Source organism: Aythya ferina, assembly GCF_964211825.1.
Source record: "Aythya ferina genome assembly, contig: HAP1_SCAFFOLD_36, whole genome shotgun sequence".
In the NCBI taxonomy this organism is placed as follows: Eukaryota; Metazoa; Chordata; class Aves; order Anseriformes; family Anatidae; genus Aythya; species Aythya ferina.
This window is the reverse complement of record NW_028181462.1, coordinates 1,107,522-1,115,457: the sequence shown is the minus strand read 5'-3', so window position 1 is coordinate 1,115,457 and position 7,936 is coordinate 1,107,522. Positions and strand designations below refer to the sequence as shown.

At 41.5% G+C, this 7,936-nt stretch overlaps 1 long non-coding RNA gene across 1 annotated transcript; it reads right to left on the bottom strand.

The window, feature by feature from the left end:
* Positions 1 to 410: 410 nt before the first annotated feature.
* Positions 411 to 4,141, bottom strand: LOC311428183. The gene is made up of 3 exons (XR_014687607.1): positions 3,937 to 4,141; positions 2,690 to 3,152; positions 411 to 1,883 (listed from the first exon to the last, which is right to left on the bottom strand). It is a non-coding gene; the product is annotated as an uncharacterized lncRNA (long non-coding RNA).
* Positions 4,142 to 7,936: the final 3,795 nt, after the last annotated feature.

Below are 7,936 nucleotides of genomic sequence, written 5' to 3'. Positions count from 1 at the left end.
CGAAAGTTAAGCTTAGAAGAACTTGAAGCATATCAGGGCATAGCTACCCTTTGGATGCTAATTGTATGTATATTAAATCTTGTACTGATTAGAATATTAGCCATCATTGGAAACTCATATAAAGGCCCTAATAGAAGGATTGGGGGACCCCAAAATCCCATAGGGGGAGTGCCACCTCCAGTAGAGATACCCACAACATCTTGAATTACCTGAAAAATTTAAAATAATAGGTGGGAAAATTTACCTAGATGATTGGTTATCTGCTTTGAATCGAGCCCCCACTAACTCGTGGAAAAGTTGAACGCAAATAGAAGAACCATTGCGTGTGTAAGGCTGGACCATTTCCTAAGAAGCATCAGGGAGAGGGCAAGACCGGAGAAGGGACCAGTACTGCGGCTCAAGAAGGTTTACCAAGGGCTGCAACCCCTTAGGGTAATAACCACCGGGTAACATGGCCTTTACCGGACCTCTCCTAATTACATGCTATTGGTCTCAGAATTGTAGTGAATGTATTGTTAACACCCGGAGGGGAAGAATTCAGGAACAAACACTACTATGCCTGTTAAACCTATGCTATGGAAACCAGAGTATGCTCGATGTAATGAAAGCAATAAGATAACCAGTTACGAGCCGAAAGAGGTCCCCTATCAATGGCGGATAGAGGTAAGAGCTAACAATGAAGGAGGGTTAATTGGGAAAAGTACAATTATTATACACCCTGCGGAATCATGAAACTGAAACACGAGCTAACTATGGGATTCCAACCATTGCTAAAAACTTGTTTATAAATCTTACCGAGAATATTGTGAAAGCATTCTTTTATGGTTCAATTGGCCTTGGCCAAATTCAAAGCCAGGACACGAATTAATGACATTCAAAAGAAGAGGAGGGATTGTTACATATGGAGTGGTAATTTGTGTCAGAAAAATGGCTGATATTAATAAAGAAGGGGGAGATTTGGGAACGTGGCAATGGGGGTCGGAAAGCCTCCTGGTTGGTGATAACATCAGACTCTTAACGGTGAGGTCATCAGGAATGTAAAGTGGTTAGAGGAAATAAAGAAGGGGGGTTGAGGCAACGCCCTGCTGTCTGGGGTTGCTTGTTTTCCCCTCTGTTAAGGCACAAGGCACGGAAGTTGCTGGGGGGGTTGTTGGTTAGAACTGTTAACATTTATTGTTTTATGTTATATGATAATAATATTATTAGTGTGGTTTCAAGGGTTAATGAAACGCGGGAAAAGCAATCCCGTTTTGTTGCTTTTGGGAACCTTGTGGTGGGCAGAGCATGTGCAGAAGAAGAGGGAGACAGTCGAAGCCGCTCCTGCAGTCTGGAACAAAAGGTTGCTAATGGTGACGGGGAAACCATGAGCCTTTCACCCACAAGGACCACCACAAAGAGAACTCTAATATGAAGCGGGGATAGGATATCCATATGTATAGGCGTACTTGGGTTTCTTGTAAATATGTAACAGCAATGTCCTCTATATATTTGGAAAGTTTGACGGTTGGGTGCGCGTGCTGGTAGAGCATAGACTCCCCACGCACCCAGCGCTGTTTACTTGCCTTTTATAAATATTCTTTTATGTTACTAAATTCAGAGGGAGTTGAGACTTCATTTATAACATGATGAGGTTGCATCATCGGTTGTGAAGGTAAAAGGCAGTCGGTTTTGACTGTAAAAGGCAGTCAGTTTTAACGGTAAGAAGACGTTGGGATTGACGGTAAGAAATTGTAAGAAGTTGTTGGGTTTTTGATGGTAAGAATTCGTAAGACGTTGTTGGGTTTGACGGTAAGAAGTTGTTGCGTTTCCATGGTAAAAAGGTTGTCGGATTTTTTGGTAGGTTTAGTCTGAGTATTGAAGGCTTCCAGCAGTAAGCTCTGCATCTGAAAGACAAAGGGAAGAAATGTCATTCCCTGCTGTGATAGTCTACATGGAACTGTCTGGCTCACTGGTTTTCTTTCCAAAGAGAGAAGTCACAACCCTGTACACGGATTGATCTGCTCTCTGACTACAGGGCTGAACTGACTGGAGAAGGCGGCTTCCAAAGCCCTCCCATTAAACGGACTACATTTGAATTCTATGCTAAAATTGGTGAGCTGTACAGAATAGTAGGACAAAGCTACCTGCTTTGATAGCAAATGGTTGCCCTTAGGTAAGTTACAGTCATTTGAAGGTTTGACTGGATGGCATCCTTGGTTTACTAGTGATCAAAGCTGACCAAATCCTAGCCACAGCACACAAGCATTCACTAACTTGCTAGAGAGAGCACTTAGGAATGCAGGAATTTAACTGCTTTAATGCTGCTCTTTCTCTCACGTATCTGCAATTTCCTTAAATCACAAATTGTCACTAGCTATCCTTGTTCATTTATTCAAAGGAACATGATTCCTGTTGAAAAGGCACTCTAACAAGTCCTCCGTTGCTCCTAGTCTGTCCCTAGCTTCTTTGAGAGGTTCAATACAGTAGAAAATTAAAAATAATAAACTAGCAAATAATTAACGTGTGGAAGTGGTCTTTTTTCAGATTAGATTCCACCATTCAGAAAATCCTGCTTAAGAGACATTTTTTCTTTGCTTTGAAAGACTGACCTTCCCCAAAAGGAAACTAATTAGTATCTTCAGGCTTGACGAAATACTTGAATTCCTCAATTTAACAGAATTGCTTTGCACAGCCCTCCTATCCTGCTTACCTTGCAAGCAGTGTATCCAAGTGGGGTGGGTACTGCTGTATTTATCAACGAACATCTCTTTCACGTATATAGCCCAGGGATCCCCATGCCCCGCACTTGTGTAATGCATGCAAGACGTTGACTTTCTTCCTCTACTTTGGACTGGTTTAGAGAGAACGAGTTCGCCATCTGCTGGCCAGAGAATTCACTGAAGCCCGAAGAGCAGTAGAGCAGAGGCATTTTCTTCTGTCCTCTTCCTGATTTTTCAGCTAGAAGAGAGACTTCCAGTCTAGTACAATCAGGATTCTTTTGACATTAGTATCGTAAAAAGTCCATTTTTGCAACACTGGAATTTGAAAGACCTCCGTTCAGTCCCTAATTTTGTTCTTGATAATGGGACAGATTGCATGAATGTTGGCAAGAATGTGTGAACAACCAGCCTCCCCTCCATGTCGTATTTTAAGATGACAACTTCTGGTGCTCCCTGTCTCAGAAAAGAAAAATGCTTGGAAACAATTGCACTCGCTCTTAAGCTTGAAGAAACTTGTCAGTGCCAGAATCTACTGACTCTGGCAATTTACTTCATCATCCAAACTGGGCAAAAGATATGAAAACCTCTTCCGAGATTTTACTTCTCCAAACACTACGTAAAAGGCATTCAGCTGTACAGCAAGAAGCTGAAATAGCTGAAGGTAGTATGTTATTCACGTGAATTGTTCAGGCAGGTTTTTTTTAGGAAGGCTGTGATTCATTAGAACATTACTAGCCTCTAAGCCTCATGGCATCACCTTCCATCTTGACTGCTAAACCTCCTTGCTCCCTACTATCTTCTTTGCCAAGATACAGCTGTCCACATTTACTTTTCCTACTTGGCTGGACTGAATTTAAGAAGGGAGCTTGCAACTCTTCCTCTTGTTTGCCACTTCATCATCAAACCAAATGAAAATAGAGCTTAGGGAAATGGTTTAGTGGGGACTGTTAGCATTAGGTCAGAGGTTGGACTCGATGACCTTGAGGTCTCTTCCAACCTAGAAAATTCTGTGATTCTGTGATTCTGTGAAAACCATTTGCCTTTAACCTCTTTATTTCAGGCCTTCTTTCCTAGTGGCCATTCAAAACTGGGAAAAAAATAGTCTACCAAGTGGGTTTTTTTTTTTGATTTGATAATAAATCTGCAGACTGTTAAGTCATCAAGCACTTCAAGACTGTTTGAAATAATCTCGAGATTAATATAAAAGGAATTCCTCACACACGCTGCGGCCGCTTACCTTTAGTATAGTCGTTGGATGCGATGGAGCAGTATTTCTTGCTTTCGCCTGCACTGGAAGTCTTCCCTTCCTTGTAAGGTTGTTTACTGCTCTCACTTCTGCATTACTGACATGAAGAGCCATCTGGAGGATGGCATTCTTCCTTCTTCTCCCGCGTTATCTTCTGGAAACGAGGATCTAAGTGTTCCAAGGAGCCTTTTGCTTTCCTGGTGTTTCTCCTTTTTCTTCTTTTTCTTCTCCTTTTTCTTCTTTTTCTTACGCTTGGGATTGGCATTGTCAAAGCGGAGCGCACAGAAACACAAATCATGAAGTCTGAAAGAAACATGCAAGTTAAAAAGGGAAAAAAAGATGTGGCACTTGTTGCCTATATGAAACTTGATTTATTTTACCACAGGTGATGATTTGCAGCATGTCAGCTATTTTGTGGTGCTTTGTGCACACGCAACTTACTTTAGATGCAGCAAACTTAAGCCATCAGATTGAAGGACCATAGGTCCTGGTTTGTACACAGATCATTAACAACGGCTAGCTCTGGAATACGTGCAAGCAGAAAAAATCTTTTAACCTAATCTGGAATGGTGTACGGATGTGATTCGAATTATGTGGTCCAAAGCTAGTGCTCTGACACAATTCAGCAAGAGCTTTCCTGTCTTCACTGATCAACCTAACAACATGATCCCCAGCCAGCTGGTGCTATCTAAAGAACTTAGAAACTACCAGAAAAAAAAAAAAAAAAAAAAAAAAAAGACATGAGAAGCACCCAGAAAAGAATTAGGATAAAAAATGAGGAGTATGCTGGAATCCTTGCTTACTTGGAATCCTTCTCTCCATCTTTATCCTTAGACTTCTTTTTCTTCCAGAACTTGTGATATTTTTGCATTTTTTTCACCACCTACAAGCTCCTTTTCTATCTTTCTGTCTTTCCTTTCTATTTCACTTTCACTACCTTCTGCACGGGTATATCTTCTTTTTCTGTTTCCTTCTGTTTCATTTTTCTGGCGACAGTTCTCCAAATGAGCTGACACAGGTGGAAGCGCATGTCTTTCACGAGAATGTCTTCCGGAATGTTGCTGAGGTACCGAGCAACGATGCAAGTCTGCTCGGGGTGTGCTAAAGCGACGTACATCTTCCTCTCTCAAGAGGGAACCATGAGGCCATCTGCTTTTGTAATGATAATGCTTATGTGACCTGCTGTAGTAAGTTGCAGTCGATCTGTCAAAGGCTGAATCGCCGTGAGAGAACTTTCTCTCTCTACTGTCTCCTGTCGCATGAGGTGAATAGTAATCCTTGTAATAGCCACATCTTTCCCATCTCCGTGCTTCGTCTCAATAGTATCTTTCTCTGCTCCAACTTCTTTCCCCTTTGGATCGGTAGTACCTATTGCTACCTTGTTCTGATCTTCCTCCGCTGCCAGATCTGTACTTTGAATATTTGACTGCTCTTCTGCCATTCTCAGGGCTGTTTCTTTCACGAGGGAAAGATCTGTACCTGCTTCCCTCCCAGTACTCCTGCTTGTGACTCTTTTGCTCAACAAATTCCACGCTCTGAGAACACCTCCTCTTGCTGGAAGGACCTGCTTTTTGACTCTCCTTCTCTTCACTAGGAGCATGTTCCCTCTTGCTTCGGTAATGCTCTTTCTCAGTGGTTTTAGTCTTGTCCTTTGTATCTTGGCGTCTATCTGCAATAGCTAAGGAAGAAAGATTGTTAGAGCTACATTCAGTGTCAGACTTGAGAGAGGAAGTATGCCGCAATTTCTCACCAGGCTCAGAAGAGTCTTTGCCGGACAAAACATTTTCTTTTGAAATGAGGTCACGTTCTTTTGATCTTCTTGCTTTCTCCTTGTCTCCACGGTCATCACATTGGTACTGGGTGAGGTATTCATCATTCCCAGGAGATTTCGGAGGTTCCGCAACACTGCATAAAATAAAAACCCATTTCTAACTTCTGCTGAAGGACGTGAATATTAAGAGTAAAACCTTCCAATGTCGAACAAACAAACAAAAACCTCCGGACTACAGGAACGCTCGCAAAGATATGCCATTTAGAAACCTCTCCTGTGATTAGGACACCTTCTTCAGCTCCCAGAGAAAGTGCTTTTTCCCCTCTTGCTTCTGAAGCCATTGCACTAAAAAAGCAAACGCATCTGTCTCCTTCCACCTGCTGCTCTGAGAAAAAAGGCATAGGGGCGAGCGGGGAACAGCCAGTGTTTCTCCAGACAGTGGAGAAAAATGGAAAAACATTCTATAAAGGAACACAAGTTCTCCTTGAGGCACCAACCTGCATCAGAGTGATATGCTCAGTGCTGATCATTAGTTCTGTTCGTGACACTGGACACACAGTATGGAATTGTACTAATTTAAATCCTTCCATTAAATACTATTAGTAGACAGATAAAACTGTAACGAACTTCCATAAAGTCTTGTCTTAATCAGACTGTGCTCATTTTACCTCATTTCCTCTGACAAGCTGTTCAGCTGGCTGGCTGTGAAGGACTCCCTGATGACTTCTCGATTGACTGAAGGCATAGCTCCAGGCATCTGCAATTAAAACGCACAAGTCAGCAGACAAAAAAATACTATTTGTAGTAGTACTGAGGACTAGTCTTGTCAGAATGTCTCCATTAAATGGTAAGCAAGACCGCTGTGAGTTGTATGCATTATCTACACTTCAAAGATAACCCCAACTCACCCCCCAAAATCTACTTTATGAAACTTAGGAATTTCTATCTCAGCTGAGCTTAAGTTGACAAGTTCTAATGTAAGCTCAGGTCTGCAAATTCTAAGGGGATAATACCACAAAGTCTTACGATCACATGTGTGCTGTGTTTTCTCAGTATTTCACCTGAATTAGGAACACAATAAACACTCCCGAATACATTGTAGGTGAGAAATTCTCGATGGAGCAAATCTATGTTTCAAGCGATCCATTTGTTTTAGAAAAGAACATCTCAGAAGGTTTAACAGGTTCAACTCGGCAAGTGGAATCATCAAGTTTCAGTCCGTTTTCTTTAGATTCATTAACTAACCTAATAGCACCATTTAGTGAATCTGTTTTTGGCAGCTCATGCTGGGATCTTCCTTTGTCAGCATTCTGACAGGAAGAACTGGAATGCTGCAATGTACGGACTACCTTTCCAACCAAAATTCCATTAGAGGACATTGCATTGCATTTCAAATTCCTTTGAAATAAGCCCTTTGACTCCTCCTCAGATTTTCCTGAAGATTCTGCACCATAAGGGACTGTGTTATCAGAGCTGAGTTTAGGATTTTCATTCACTGTTGGCTCCACAAAAATTTCATCAGAAACTTTTTTGTTTGTTTGCATTTGCTTCATTTGCATTACCAAATTTGTAATTGTGGATGAAGGAACAGCCTGGTAGAGATCTTCATCCTCCACAGCACTGCTAAGACAGTCAGGCTGTGACACAGTCTGACGAGCAGGCAATTTATTGTGAATACTGATGGTGATCTTCTGTTTTCTTGACGTATCAGTCATTGAAGGCCTGGTAATTGCCTGGTTTTGAACACAGGCCATTGGTGGTGCTGAAGATGGCCTTTTTAGGGTGACACCAGTGGTCTTTGTGTCCTCTTTTATGGATCCATTTCCATTTAAACGGCTTGAATTCTGTATTTAAAAAGAAGAAATTGCAAGATGGATTAACGCAAACACTGCATGTAACATTTTGAAACACAAAACTCTCCTACTGAGTGTTTCTACAAATGGTCTTAACACCTAAAAAGAAAAACACACTGCCCGTTAAGGATAAATGCAAGTCCAATAAGCGTATTCAATTCCTGCTTTTGGTTTACTGCAGATTGGTATCAAATTAACATCATCTTTGAAAACCAGCCAAGCAACTTAACATTACCTGCTGCTATTCCCAAATATATTTATTTTCCCCTTTAAACATACCCTGAAAAGCCTGAAGTAATCGTTCTGGTGCTCAGGAATAAGACATTTAGTTTTCCCTGTCTTAGCTAAAGTGACGAGGATAGGAAAA